The sequence below is a fragment of the Aotus nancymaae genome, unplaced genomic scaffold, assembly GCF_030222135.1.
Source record: "Aotus nancymaae isolate 86718 unplaced genomic scaffold, 86718_ANA_hifiasm-v0.15.2.pri h1tg000002l, whole genome shotgun sequence".
Classification (NCBI taxonomy): domain Eukaryota; kingdom Metazoa; phylum Chordata; class Mammalia; order Primates; family Aotidae; genus Aotus; species Aotus nancymaae.
In genome coordinates, this window is record NW_026988413.1 from 49,786,840 (window position 1) to 49,803,040 (window position 16,201).

The 16,201-nt window shown below is 40.9% G+C and overlaps 1 protein-coding gene across 17 annotated transcripts in view; it reads left to right on the plus strand.

Moving 5' to 3' along the window:
* Window positions 1-15,881: 15,881 nt before the first annotated feature.
* The window catches only part of NRCAM (neuronal cell adhesion molecule), a 321,862-nt gene continuing 321,542 nt past the window's right edge, over window positions 15,882-16,201 (plus strand). For all 17 annotated transcript variants that reach the window (XM_012455744.3, XM_012455825.3, XM_012455774.3 and 14 more), the window contains exon 1: window positions 15,882-16,075. The gene's annotated coding sequence lies outside the window, so the exon portion shown is untranslated. The remainder of the gene's footprint in view (window positions 16,076-16,201) is intronic.

Here is a 16,201-nt window from a genome sequence, read left to right on the forward strand (position 1 = left end):
TCTGTTGTTAAAGGCTAATGTCATTTTAAAATTAATTATTGTTCATAATGTAGCTCCCCCTTTAGCCTTTGAATATACCTGGCAACAGTATGCTTAAAAATAAGTTAGGGCTGGACACAGTGGCTCACACCTGTAATCTCACTTTGGGATTGTGTATAGATACAGCATTGTATAGATACACTCCCACTTTGGGAGGCCAAGGCAGGAGGATCACCTGACATCAGGAGTCCAAGACCAGCCTGGTTAACACGGTGAAACCCTGTCTCTAGTAAAAATAAAAGCATTAGCCAGGCATGGTGGCACACGCCTACAGTCCCACCTGCTCGGGAGGCTAAGGCAGGAGAATGGCTTGAACCTGGAAGACGGAGCTTGCAGTGAGCCACGATAGCACCACTGCACTCGAGGCTGGGTGACAAAGTGAGACTCCATCTCAAAAAAAAGAAAAGTTATGCTTGTTTTACCTTATTAACTCCTTTGAACTGTCTGGATTTCACAGAAGTTGATAACATGCACTTACGTGGATCATTGTTTATGCCAAACAAATTCATCTTTGTTGTATCTATTTGCCACGTAAATCCTTACATGGAATGTTTAGATTTCTAAAGAAAGTGAAACAAAGGCAAGTGCCCTTTGTTTTAGACTATAAACTAAAGCTAGACTCTGTTGCCCAGATAGTCATATTGCTTCTTTACAATGTCGATTCACAGAGGCTGTGAGAAGTGGTTCAAAAAGTGGAGTTGAGAGTCTCAATGCTAATCCTGGCTTTGCTGCAAGAGTCCTTCTGTTTGTGACCTTGAGGAAGGCAAATGTCTGTGGGCTTTGCAGACTTCATTTGTAAAATGAGGAAAACTAGCTGTAAAATTTTCTAACATTGGAGTTACAAAATCTTTAGACACATAATAAATAAGTAAGAAACTATCAATGATTTCTAACGATACAATAAAATAGTCCTTTCAACCACAAATATTACGTAGTAATATGCAACTAAGAACAACTTGTAAAAAGAAAAATACAAAGAATTGGAAATCAGAATGTTTCTAGGAATTCTTCATAATAAAGCAAATTTCAAGCACAATACAGTAATATTTATGCATATTTACATATTTGCACCTCATCATAAGGTCACTCTAGTCCTAAACTGATGCAGTTCATCTGTTTTATAGCTGAAGTTAACTATGTCCCCTATTTGTGCTTGGCTTGTACTTTCTTAAATAGTACATTACACAAGTGAACTCTGGCCATGGCTTCATTCTTAAACCACGTAGCATGGCGCCTACATATGTGCCATGTTGCTGTCCCTATTTCTTAACTCTTTTCACTCAAACAAAAGGCAAACCCAGTTGTGTGGTGCACCAGTTTTCAGCCGTTCTTGTCCTCATTTGTACTTGAAACTGGTTATCTGAAGAACTGTAATTCACCTGAGATAACCCTCATTTTATAACAAGGCCAGTGCTTGCTTTATCCAAAGGAACCCAAAGAGTAAATTCTGCACATATGCAAGACAGCAATAGGAAGAGATGTGAAAATGAACTTTCAGTCTTAGACAAGTAATATATTTGCCCTTTTTGAAAAGGCAAAGAGGATGAATAGTCTATTTTATAAATGTAATAAATTCCTCAACTCATATTTTTAAAATATAGAACAAAAATTGTTTTAATGCTCATGTTCTCCTGAGTGTGTCAGAAGTCTTATTTCTATAGTAAATCAGATACTGGCAATATTTCAGTTCCATTCTTATTGCAGATACTATTCTTTATTAGAAATAGTACTTCACAGCCAGGCACGGTGGCTCATGCCTATAATCCCAGCACTTTGGGAGGTTCACGCAGGCATATTACTTGAGGTCAGGAGTTCGAGACCAGCCTGGCCAACACGGCAAAACTCTGTCTCTAGTAAAAATACAAAAATTAGGCTAGGCATGGTGGCTCATGCCTGTAATCCCAGCACTTTGGGAGGCCAAGGCAGTGGATCACCTCAGATTAGGAGTTCAAGACCAGCCTGACCAACATGGTGAAACCCCATCTCTACTAAAAATACAAAAAATTAGCTGGGCATGCTGGCGGGTGCCTGTAATTCTAGCTACTCGGATGCTGAGGCAGGAGAATCGCTTGAACCTGGGAGGCAGAGGTTGCAGTGAGCCGAGATCACGCCATTGCACTCCATTTTGTTGCCTGGACAACAAAGTGAAACTCTGTCTAAAAACAAAAAATAGCTGGCATGGTGGCATGCTCATGTAATCCCAACTACTGGGGAGGCTGAGGCAGGAGAATTGCTTGAACCTGGGAGGCAGAGGTTGCAGTGATCAGAGATAGCACTACTGCACTCCAGCCTGGGTGACAGAGTGAGACACCATCTCAAAAAAGAGTACTTCAGATAGAGTTGTCCCTCGAGGCACTTGGGCTGGATGGGATTTCCCCTAAGAGGGTGGAGAAAACTGGGCCTGAGTTATAATTACACTGTGCACTACTTCTCCTACACCACATTTTTATCCCAGAGAAAGCAGATGTCAAAGGAATCTTTTGAGGGAGAAGGAAGTCACAAAAGTATGCAGTCTGAGGGCATAAAGGGGAATCTCACATCTTTGTTTTGGTGAAGGGAGGGAGGGGCTCCCTTTGAGCTTTTTCCCCCCATGAGCTAGTAGCAGCTGAGCTGCTGATTACTGGGGTAGCTAGGACCCCTGAAGTTTGAAGCTCAGAACTGTACCTAACCCGCTATGCCCTAGAAATGGTCCTAGTCACACTTTTGAATATTTTACAAGTGTCCGTGCCAGTAGTGTGACTAGAACATAGCTAACGTTTAAGTGCTTACTGAGTACCAGGAACAGGGCTCAGCAGTTTACATTAAATTGTCAACAATAAGCCTATAAGGTGAATAGCAGTATTATCCCTTTGGTAGAAAAAGTTGCCCAAGATAATTACAGCTAGAGAGCGATAGAGCTAGGACCAGTCCATTGTCTTCACCACAACTCTTCCTGTCTCTCTCTCCTGGAATGTTGTGAAGTGACTTCAAATCTAGTTTACTAACCTGAAATCTGTGAAATCTGGGGTTTAATCAGTGAAGAAATGTACTTGTCTCAGTAAATGTCATCTCAGCCTTCATAACTTCAGAGGATTTAAAAAATAAAATAAAATTCTTACAACATCAAATTCAGTGAATACTCCTCTTTATCTCTTCATTTGTTAACACAGTAGTCTTACCCTTCTCGTGGAAGGTTTGTGAATGCGGGAGTGGGGAGAGAGGAGATTATCTGGGGGAATTACCAGCATTTAGTACTCCAGGAGACAGATAATAGATGTTACGGGATGCATCGGGCGTGGGACAGCCCCTCATAATGAAGAACTCTTCCACCCAAAATACCAAGATTTCTCCCTTTCAGAAATTCTGAGCTGCTCATCCACAAAATGCAAGTAATGAATTCTTCCACAAGAAATTGAAGGCATACTTTGCCCAGTTAGGGTGCATAAACAATTTGTAAAATTCCATTCTAGTTGAATTCCAACTGGAATTACTTTTGCATTCATTTCTCCTCCTCCTTTTTTTTTGCCAAGTTTAAATACAATCAAACTGTTCACTTAATCTTACTTTTTTGGAGCAAATCTATAGCAATTACTCTTCCATGACTAGGAAATAGGAAGGAGGGGATCACATTAAAAAAACAGTTTGTTCTGTTCCTGGCAGGAGCTATCTACCATCCAAAAAAGATTCATAGAGTACAGATGTCCCTGGGCTAAACTGTTGGCTGTGTTGGTCCAAGGGTTTGATAAATGTCTCTCTCAGAAGTCACACTGATTGCTTTGTTTATTATAACCTTTAGTCAGCTGGTGCGAGTGGATTGAAATTCATTACACTTCACAGATATGCTTTATTAGCTTGGATAATTAGTTTGATAAGAATAAAGTATTGACTGTAATATTGACTTCATGATAAAAATCTTTAACATTCTTAATATAGATTCATTTCTTGCCTCTGAACATTCATTCCTTGCCTCTAAATTGTGAGATGGTATTTTAAGGACTTGAGTATGATTGAATAGGAACAGGTTATATGGTCCAAAATGGCTGAATGTTCCAGTAATAGCTGTAGCTAACATTTATTGCCATTTAATCTTCACAACAACCTTATGAGGTAGGTACCATCATTATTCCTATTTTATGTAGTGGCGCTGAGATGATAGCAAGAAAAGTCATATTTCTTGACTGCTTTCTCAATATCAATGGGAATTCATAAACCATATCATTAACATGTCTATATAGCAATCTTTCCAAAATTATCTAGAATTACAAATACTTCATTCAACATCCTTTCAGCTACTGTATTCTAATCTACATCACATTTAAATATTTGATGAGTATTATTTAGGCAATTTTCAAAGATAAAACCAAGACAAATATACTCATCTAACAGAATAATAAAATAGTTAACAATTGCTACTTGGTAGTGCTTTTTTTTTTTTAACTTTTAGGTGTAGGGGTACATTTGAAGGCTTTGTTACATACCTAAAATTGTGTCACATGGTTTTGTTGTACAGATTATTTCATCACCCAGGTATTAATCCCAGTTCAGAATAATTATCTTTTCTCCTTCCTCCCACCCTCCCCCAAGTAGACTCCAGGTGTCTGTTGTTTCCTTTTTTGTGTTCATAAGTTCTCATCATTTAGCTCCCACTTATAAGAGATAACATGGTATTAGGTTTTCTGTTCCTGCATTAGTTTGCTAAGGATAGTAGCCTTCAGCTCCATCCATATTCCCACAAAAGAAATGATCTCATTCTTTTTTATGGCTGCATAGTATTCCACAGTGTATATGTACCACATTTTTCTTTATCTAATTTGTCATTGGTGGGCATTTAGGTTGATTCCATGTCCTTGCTACTGTGAATAGGGTAGCACTCTTTCTTATGGCATACACTACTACTGGCTGTGTTTGCAAAAGATAAAGTGATTAACAACAATCCAAAATTCTGTCCAATTATCTGAGAAGGAAAAAAGGCTATATCATCTTATATTGCATTGTATGCCCAACATACATTGGTCCAGTAAAGTATTTAATGTAGTACTTTAATTAAATTGGCTATCAAAGTAATTTTAAAAGAACATGAATGCAATTAAAAGCCTACACCTTGACCAAGCAACATAATACTAAAAAGGAAAAAAAAAAAAACCACCACCAAATGTTCTATGTCAAGATACATGTGTCAGTTATATGAATACACATTGACCTGTATGAATCTTGAAAAAGCAAGTGTCTTTCATTCTGTTTTGTATATTTGGACCACATTTTTTAAAGTGTTCTAAGAGAACAGTCATTGTACTTTTGTATTTATGGTAACATATGAACACTCCAGGAAATTCTTAAAAGTTTTTCAAATTGAAAAAGTTAAAGCCAGTGTAATTTATACCTCACTCTGACTTTCATATTTGGTATTAAAAACACAAGTTTTTGAAAAGAATGCCAGCAGAATTAAGAGTCATTTAAAATTGCATTTCTTTTCTATTTCTTAATCATCGAAACCACAGTCTGGTAAATCACAGATGCTGTTATTTTGCTAGTTTTGAATGAACACGTTTAGTATCAGGATACAGTTAATCCATACACATCTAAACATGCCCTTAAGCTTCCATTTCCTATGTTGAATTATGTGAAAAAATACCCAAAGCTGACACTCAAAAACTGTAGAAGTGATGAAACTTTATGTTCGTATATAATGCAAATATCTGTTTTTTATATACATAGAGTATTAAAAGAATATACCTACTTCAGAAGTTTTGGTGAGGTTTAGATAGTATAGAATTTTGATATATGCTTTTACCATTTTTTGAGCATGGGAAAGTAGCTATGTCCTAATCTGGTATATGTCTGTAGTAGTCCCCAGGAAAATCATGCCACATCGGGTTCATCACAAGCATAATCAAACTCAAGTGAGAATAAGAGCTCAATTCCAACCCTCTTCTGAGTGATTTTCACAACCGAAGAGCCACTTTAAAAAACAAAAAAAAGTATCTTATATGCAGCAGAACGTTCAGCCTAGCAATACTTTCAATATTAAAAACATGTACCTAAAACTATTATATTTGATTCTTTAGGAAGTTTAAGAGCAAAAGGAGAGAAAGTCCTCATTGGGCAGTAAAAAATTGAAATTGCATAGTTTTCTTTGTTTTTAGCTAATTATGTTATGCATTCTCAACTCAACTCGCCATATGCTGCTTAGAAATACCTCACAGCTTGTAGCTTGCTGCTATTATAGATACATTATAAGTCCTTAATACTTTTCTTAAGTTGGGCTTAACTGAATCATCTGTCTTACACAATTATAGGGAGATGGGAGAAATGAAAATGCTTTAAAATGTACTTTTTGAAAGAATTTCAAGATATGAAAATGGGGCTTTTCCCTTGTACTGGTAAGGAGAATCACAGCTGGGTCCATTTTCCTCAGTGTGAGCTGGGAGACTATCTACACAATAGAAATTGCATATTTCCTTTCACATAATGCCTAAGGTAAACTTCATTCATACTGTTTGCAGCTCTTGTATCTTGACGGGGACTCAGTACGGCCCTTCTGGGCACAGAACAAAAGGTTTCTTTTGTTTGAAAGTGAGCTTTGAAAAATCTTTTTGACCAGTATCTTCTAATTCTATAGCAGATGCATTTGTTATACAGATTATTTCATCACCCAGGTATTAAGCCCAGTACCCAATAACAATCTTTTCTGCTCCTCTCCCTCCTCCCACCCTCCACCCTCCCAGTGTCTGTTGTTTCTGTCTTTGTGTTCATAAGTTCTCATCATTTAACTCCCACTTATAAGTGATAACATGTGGTATTTGATTTTCTGTTCCTGCATTAGTTTGCTAAGGATAACAGCCTCCAGGTCCATCCATGTTCCGGCAAAAGACGTTATCTCATTCCTTTTTATGGCTGCATAGTATTCCTTCTAATTTGGAATCTTCATTTTGTCAGATTGAATCTTTTCATTGGGCTACCTTGTTGAATAGGTAAAGGAACACCTTCTTTTAGTAAATTCATGGTCAAGGGAGTTCTGTACCTTTAGTGCACAATAACTATAGTAGTACATTTCTATACAAGACTTATTTATTGTTGTGTATGGCGTTACTTTCAAAAGCATCTTCAAATATGCTTCCTCATTTAGTCTAACAACTACGCTGTGGATTTGCCAAAGCCAGCATTGTTATCCCACAAGTAACTTGTGAAAAATATGGCATTGAAAAATTAAAAGATTTGTAAGAGTTTACCCTGCTACATTTGATGACTCAGGTCATAGGGTTCCCAGTCCAGGATTCTTTCCACTGCTTTTCAAATAATAGTTGAGGATGGTGGGATTGAATGCAATTAATAGATTTTGATCATGGTGGTGGTTTGTATTCCTTCTCCGTGGTATCATATAAGAGGTGTATTTCTGTAAGATTTATTATACTTTTAGATTTCTGAAATGGCAATATCACATAAATGACATTTGTTAAGTGCCCATTTGTATCATTAAACTGACTTTGTGAGATTTCAGTACAGTATATCAAAGAATTTGTCCTCCAAAGAGTCTATGAAGAGCTTGTTGACAGGAAAATACAACAATATAGTGAGTGATATCCTGTACATTTTAGAAGTATACAAATTGTCTTTGTTTGTGTTGCTGTGACAGAATACCACAGTCTGAGTATTTTATAAAGAAAGGAAATGTCTTATGGTTCTGAAGGCTGGTAAGTCCAAGGTCCAGGAGCTTGCATCTGGCAAGGGCCTTCTTGCTGCATCATCTCATGGTGGAAGGCAGAAGGGCAAGAAAGCATGAAAGAGAGCCAAACTCACTTTTGTAACAAACTTACTCTTACAATAACTACATTCACTTATGAGGACAGAGCCCTCATGACCTAGATACCCCTTATTAGCATCCCTCCTCCATTGCATTGGGAATTATTTTCAGCACATGAAGTTTGGGGGACCATTCAAACCACAGCACAAAGGGAACAAAATGGGTTTCATTGTTGTCCAGTTTTTATCTAGTTTCTCTAAAGTCCCTCATCAGAGCCCATGAGAAGTCACAAGTTTTGTGTTAAATATTTAAAACATATATTTTTCTGCCTTACCTTGACAAATATATCATCATAAAGACCTAGAAGTCCAGGTTTGAATTTAGAATTTTTAGATTCCTCAGAATTCTGTGCTAGAATGCAGTGACATGGAAACAGCCAGCCCATGGCCCACCCAACTTAGTCCTGAACCTTCAAAGGCTTCAAGCAAACCCACAAACAAGTTACATCAACATCCTGCAAACCATCCCCACATCCTTAGATCAGCTGTCTATAAGGCTTCTAGTTGTGTATACCAGCAGAGCAGCCCACTGTCTGGAATGTGGGGAAGGGGCTTTTGCAAGTCCCCATGGAATTCTTGGATCCTAGGTACCCAGATAAGTTATAGAAGGAGATGGTAGCATAACCTCTAGGAGGATCAGAACAGGGCTTGCTTAAAGCACAGGGTCCAGGGTAGAGCAGGGCTTTCTAAAATACTGAATTTGCTTGTATCTTATGAATTTCTGACATTTAAAAATATTGGAATACCTTGTATCCATTAGGACGGCTACTCTCCAAAACAAAACAAAAACAACAACAACAAAAAAACCCAAAATAACAAGTGTTGATGAGGATGTGGAGAATTTGGAACCCTTGTGCACAGTTGGTGTACAATGTAAAATGGTGCAGCCACTATGGAAAACAATACGGTGGTTCCTCAACAAATTTAAAATATCATAACCATATGATCTAGCAATCTCACCTTGGGTATATATCCCAAAAAACTGAACACAGGATTTCGGAGAGATATTCATACCCCCCTGTTCAAAGCAGCATTATTCATAAGAGTCAAAAGGTGAAAGCAATTAAGTGTCCATCAACAGATGAATGGATTAACAAAATGTGATATTATTAAATAGGAAATTCGGACACATGCTACGACATGGATGAACCTTGAGGACATTATGCTAAGTGAAATAAACTCGTCACAAAAAGACAAATACTGTATGATTCCACTTATATGAGCTACTTAGAGCAGTCAAATCCATAGAGAAAGTAGAGTGGTAGTTACTAGAGCCCAGAGGAAGAGGGGAATGTGGAATCTGTTGTTTAGTAGCTATAGAGTTTCAGTTTCACAAGATAAAAAGTCTGGAGATGAAAGGTAGTGATGGTTGCATAACAATGTGAATGTACTCAACACTAGTAAACTGTACATTTAAAAATGGTTAAGTTGGAAGATTTTATGTTATGTATATTTTATCACAATTTCAAAAATATATTGAAAAAACTTTAAAAACTTAAAATTTTTTAGTTTATTATAGTAAACTAATAATTTTATAATTTGTTATAAAATTAATAATAAATTATAATTGTAATTTATTATCAAATTATTAATTGGTTTAAACTTACAATTTAAATTAATGCTTAAAATAAAACATAAACAGAAGTACAATGTCAGTCTGTATTAATCTAAGATCCTTTTTCTGTTTTAAAATGCAATAAAACAGCCAACTAAGAAAGCTTCTGATTAAACAATTCATTTATACTCAAGAGTATTATTTCTTTTTTTTTTTTTTTTTTTTAGTAGAGATAGGGTTTCACCATGTTAGCCAGGACGGTCTCAAACTCCTGACCTCAGGTGATCCGCCCGCCTAGGCCTCCCAAAGTGCTGGGATTACAGATGTGAGCCACTGCACCCAGCCACTTAAGAGTATTATTTCTGAAGCCACTTCCTTTCTTCCCTCCACAGTGAATTCATCTTCATTGCACCTGTTGTCAGTTCCCCGCTTAAGCCAGAAATGAAGAGTGCATATCAAGAGTGTTTCTCAGTATCTCTGTTTTCCAGAGCTGTAATTCCCTGCCCTTGATGACCATCTGCAACGGCTGATTGCACACTGAACTTGTCTAGTCTTAAATCCATGTAGCAGAACCTTTGTACATTCTTGTAGACAGAAACTGTAGGAACAGATGGAGAAGTTGGCTACAGGAACATAGTTATTATCACTGAAAATGTTCCTCCTCTTTCCAATTTGGTTCCCCAAGCATGGGGGTGGGTTGAGCCAAGCAGAAGATCTTAGTGACTCATAAGCTCCCAGAGAAGAAATCCACATATAGCAGCCACTAAGGTCACGTTTTCCTCCTATTGCTTGAGCATTACATCTTTTCAATAGGTGTAGGGATGCTGTGTTGCTAAGCATCAGGCAAGGAATGGGCTTCAAATTTCTGGTTTCTGTTTGACACGTGCCCAAATGGCACCAGAGTGGCAAATAGAATTCTGTGGCAGTGTGGCAGATGGTGATGAGGAGCATGGGAGAGCAACTGGTGTTTTGCATCTGTGGAAACTTTCCATTGCTTACTGGTCAGCTGATGTATGAAGCTGCACATCCTAATACTTATATATTATAAATTCATAACCACATATCCTATTACCCATAGTGGGTAATAATCACCTACTGTTAGGCTGCAAGAGGTATGGGCCAGCTGAGACTGTGGCTGGCATCCAAGAGGGAAAAGGACCAGCTCTGGGTAGGGCACAGTGAATGGTTAACCCAGGCCTAGCTATAGGAGCTCAGTGTGACTCTGGGGTATGGAGCTAAGAGCTGCTGAGGTTAACTTTGGTCAAGTCATACCGATGTCTTATTTGTCCTACAATTGCTTCTTTATCCAGTGCCATATCTGCTTTCGAGTTCATTCATATAGCTGTGGCAAGATTCAGATGCTTTTGGGCTGATGGACTGAGAGTCTCAGTTTCTCACATGCTGTTGGCCATGGGATCTCCTCAGTTTCTTGCCATGAGAGCCTTTCCTTTCCATATGGCAGCTTACAACATGGCAGCGGTCTTCCCTCCAAGCAAGCAAGCAAAAGAGCAAGACAGCAAGACAGAAACCAGTGATTTGAAACCCAATATAAGAAGTGACATCCCACTACATTTGCCATGTTCTGATAGTTAGAATGGAGTCACTAGGTCTAGTATCAACGGGAGGAGATTACCCACAAGGAAGAATACCAAGAGGAGAATGTCACTGAGAACCAGTTTAGAAAGTCTCCCATTATAATAACTATGCTTTCTGACAATATTGGGGTATAATACCCTTTCAAATAGAAGGGCTTTAAAAATTACTGCATTTGCCACATGCCTACCAGAAATTTAATGCATGTTGCCCAGCCATAGCCTATTATATTAAGATAATGATTACACTTGTATAAGCTCATCTTCTAGCAAACCTGTTATACTACTGTAGGATCTTTTATTTTATTTTATTGTTATTATTTTTTAGTGCTCCAATCATTCTTACTAGAATTCAGCCAGCTTTTATCTATCTGAGTTTTACTAGAGGAGCCAAAAAAATACTCCTGGTTACCACCAGAATCATAAAATGACATAGCTGAAAAAGAATTTCTGTGCTCACTGAGCCCAACTCTTTCATTTTACAGCAAGGCAGCAGGCTCATTACTAACATTGCTGGGTCCATGTTGGGTTTTGCTGAATTCAACGTTAGGTTTTAGGACAGGACCAGTGGTACTGCCACCCCTGGAAACCCTGCAGCATGGATGTGGATTAAGAAAATTGAGATGGAAAATAAGGCAAGGTGTTAAAAAAAATGTGGAAGAGGAAAAGAGGGGAGGGAGAACTCAGAAAAAGAGACAGGACTGCAGAAGTAGCCGAAAAGAGAAAGGCTAAAACGTATTCACTGCAGGTACCACTGGGGGGCTCCATGACTTTCTAATGTAGCTGTTTTAACAGTGACATTCTGATGTGTCCATCAAAATAATGAAACTTTTGGAGTGTTGTCATTGATAGGCAGCATGGCACAATGATTGGTTAAGACTTAAATTTGGAGTCTTAATGTGGAGCTCAATCCTGTCTCTGCAGATAGCGGTGAGACTCTGCAAGTTACCTGACTTTTCTCGCCTTATTTTCTAAATGGGGGATGATAACAGTGCCTACTGAGTGGGATTTTTGTCAGAATAAATGAGTTAATAAATGAAAAGTGTTTACAACAGTCGGGCGGCCAGTTAGCTCAGTTGGTGAGCGCTTGGTGCTCAACTGCCAAAGGCCGCAGGCTTGAAAAGTGTTTACAACAGTACTAAGCACATGGAAAATTCTATTATGATCATATGATGAGGGCACAGACCTTGTTCCCAGTCCTCAGCTGAGTTTGAAGATGGAATGAGGCTTGGTAATAGGGAGAGGATAAGGCTTAGGGATGGGAACGGGATAGCAGCAGTTAGGGTAAGCAGGTGAGTTGGGCGTACCACCAGCTATGTGCAGCCAAATCAAACTGCTTCATGCATCACCAAACAAACCAAAGAGACTGCATTAGAAAGTCTATTTGCCCACGCTGCCATCCTTCTAATCGTAAAGCATTTTTCTATCCCCACCTCCATGCTCCCTTCATTTCAGCTCCTCTTGCTGCCTCAGTTTGTTCTTCCTGTTGTTCATTCCCTCAGGAGACGAATCCCCAGCAATGTAGGGCTACAGTGCAGTTGAAGTAATAAGCTGGAAATTAGAACTACATACTAATTTTATATTATTGCAATTATTATGTAGTATCAAAATTACTTATTTTTTCGTTTTTTTTGTTTGTTTGTTTTTTGAGATGGAGTCGAACTCTGTATCCCAGGCTGGAGTGCAGTGGTGCGATCCCGGCTCACTGCAACTTATGCCTCCTGGGTTCAAGTGATGATTCTCCTGCCTCAGCCTCCCCAATAACTAGGATTACAGGCATGCACCACCATACCCAGCTAATTTTTATATTTTTAGTGGAGACGGGTTTCACCATGTTGGCCAGGCTGGTTTCAAACTCTGACCTCAGGTGATCCGCCCTACTCAGCCTCCCAAAGTGCTGAGATTACAGGCATGAGCTACCATGCCCGGCCCCAAGTTATTTAATTTTATTTTTTGTTTTGTACTATCACTGTGGTTCCTATCATCTCCAGAACTTTTTCTTTTCTGTCTTTGTATTTTTATTCAAGCATGTATTTACATGACAGACATCTTTTTTTTTTTTTGAGTCGGAGTTTCCCTCTTGTTACCCAGGCTGGAGTGCAATGGCGCGATATCGGCTCACTGCAACTTCCGCCTCCTGGGTTCAGGCAATTCTCCTGCCTCAGCCTCCTGAGTAGCTGGGATTACAGGCATGCGCCACCATGCCCAGCTAATTTTTTGTATTTTTAGTAGAGACAGGGTTTCACCATGTTGACCAAGATGGTCTCGATCTCTTGACCTCGTGATCCACCCGCCTCAGCCTCCCAAAGTGCTGGGATTACAGGCGTGAGCCACCGCGCCCGGCTATATGACAGACATCTTATCAATTACTGTTTAAACTAGAATTTGCTGAGCACCTATTATGTCCTAGATACTGTCCAGTGCTTTCTTAAAATAACTGTATGTATTAAGTATTGTTATTCTATCTGTAAAGATAAGGGAAACTATACCTAGAGAAATCATCACTTGCATGAAAAAAATGAGATTCTACTTATGTCCTTATTCTTTCAGCAACCCCCAATACCCTAAGTAGTCTCCCAGGCATCAGGACTAACGTGGACTTCACTAGGACCAAATATCGTCTGCTTCATCCTGGCTTCATGGACCACGACTAGAGCCTGAAGAGAAAGAATAATTCTAAGCAGAAGTTCAAGGAGTTGTTTAAGGAGGATCTTTATGAGATTGCAACACAGGCAGACACAAGCAATGCTACTTCAGTGCCCAAGGGACAAATTACTACCCAGAACCCAGGCAAGAACTGAAGAGAGTAGGTTGTCATTTTCCCACTTCACAGGTTTGCCCTGTGGGATTCATTGGAAATAATGTGGACCAGAAATCAATATTTCACGGTGGCCGGGGTGAAAGGGCAACCTTGGAAAACCAGAGTAGAAGGTAGAAGGACATGAGAAGCACAGGCAGGACGACCCCAGGATTGTCACAATTACTGCAGTGGGGAAGGAACGGAGGGGCCCCAAGTCCTTTATACAGGGGAAAATGATGGAGTAGTGAGAGTTGATTATGGTTATCTGTGGCTTCATTTGTATTAACGAGAAATATGGTTACACAAAAATAAATAAGACAAATTGTCCCCAAAGTGGTGAAATTTTGTGGAGTCAGACAGGTAAACAGATCATTAAAAGGTGACCAGCACTACTATAATAAAACAGGGACTCAGAAAAGAATTTACAGAGGAGGTAACAACCTAGTAAGGCTGTGAAGGATGAACGAGTTTGCCAAATGAAAAAGAGATGGACGAATATGCTAGCTAGGAGGAATCTCACATGCAGAGGCTTAGAGTTACGGAATATGGAGAGATAAGTTAGGAGCAGATTGTAACGAGGCACACCAGGAGATCTGGAATTTACTTTGTAGGCAATAGGGAACCAGCCCACCAGCCCAGATTTTCAAGTAGGGGGATCATGGAATCTTTTTTTAGGGGGAAGGTATTTTAGAGGAAAATTTGGACAATTAGTTGAGAGGTTCAAGGTACCCACCTGAATGGCAGTTGGGGAAGAACCAGAGTCAGAAGAGCCACTGAAGGGACTGAGGAAACAACGTGTGCAATAACCCAGCAGCCAGAGATAATAGTACTGGTTCAGGAACTGAGGGAGGCTCTGTGAGGCCAGAGCACATTTGGCTGGAGAAGGAGGAGGAGAGGATGGCAGTAGAAGGAGAAGGAAAAGAAGGCTGGTCACTTGCATTTGGATGCTGTGAGCTGAGGGGGCAAGGTCAAATTGAAGTTAGAGCATGGGGGTTGTCAGGACCTTGAAGTATGAACCTGTTTCTTTTTCATTCCTGAATCTTGCCCTAGCACCTTGGAGGCTGGGGGTGGAGGAGGTGGTGGGGTGGGGTGGGGTGGGGTAGTGAGGAGCTCAGAAAATGCTTTCCTGAATTAAAGAACTGAAGGAAGCAAGGCTCCGCTCAGCCCACCAAGAGCTGGAGCCTGCTGTAAATGGTCAAGTCGGATGATACCCAGCAGACAAGTAATTTGGTGTGCAGACCGGAGTAGATTATGGAGGACCTTACGGGTCACGCTAAGGATCTTGGACACCATCCAGGATAGAGTGGAGAGTGGGCTCCAGAGCCTGAACAATATAGCATGTAGTGGGTTTGCTCAAACACTACACAGTTAGAAAATCTTAATTCTCGATTTACATTGCCAAAAAAAAAAAAAAAAACTCCATCACATTACCACATCTGGAAATAAGCAAATCCTAACTAACCCTGTTCGCTGGGACCCGAAGATCTAATTTCTACCTTGGATAGATAGCATCTGCCTTATGCTGAAGGCTCTTTTTCTGGGGGATGTTTGAAAAGAACGGTTGCAAAAACAAAACAGAATAAAAAAACCAAAAAAACACCCAATCTCAATCACCCCGACTGATGAATTTCGAAGAAAGTGAATGCTTTTTAAAAAAGAAAAAAACTAGAAGACCACGGACCTCCCAGAGAAACCTAAACCCATGAGAGTGGCGTTTTAAAACTACCCATTTTCTAGAACATCTTTTGTAGCTAAATCCCAACCACCCTAGTCCCGGAACGCTCCCGGCCTCCGTCCCCGCACCCCCGCCCCCACCGCCACACGCGCTGGCAGGCTGAGGGAGGTTGACGGCGGCGCGGCCGCTCAGGTGAGGGGCCACCCAGTCCCTCGGGACGCCGGCGGCCGGAGCCCATTCACTGCCTTCTCAGCAGCAGGACGGGAGGGGGTTGGCAGGGAGGGGAAGAGGCGGGGGAGGGGGACGGGAGGACGCGAAGGAGAGCCGGGAGGGGCAGGAGCACCGCGCGGGGAGGGGCGCTGAGAGAGCGGAGAGGGCGAGAGCGGAGAGGGCGGGAGCGGAGAGGGCGGGAGCGGCGGGGGCGCGCGCCGGCGCGGGGCCAGCCTCGCTTTGCCAGGGTCGCTGGCGGACGCGCGCCGCAGTCCGAGCCTCAGACGCGCGGGCGCGGGGGACAGCGCAGGGGCCGCCTGGCTGGAGGAGCCAGAGGGGACAGCTTCGTCGAGAACCGGGGACCTCGGCGGTCCAGGGTCCTGGGCAGTCGCGCCAGAGCAGAGCGGTGGGCGCGGTGCGAGAACGTGAGTAGCTCCCAGCGCGTCTGGCGGCGACACTGGGTCCTGCTAGGGGGTGACGGCCGGAGCGGAGGAGGACGCGCGAGGCTGCTGCGTTGTCACTGGGACACCGGCGCGGGGTTCAGCCGAGCG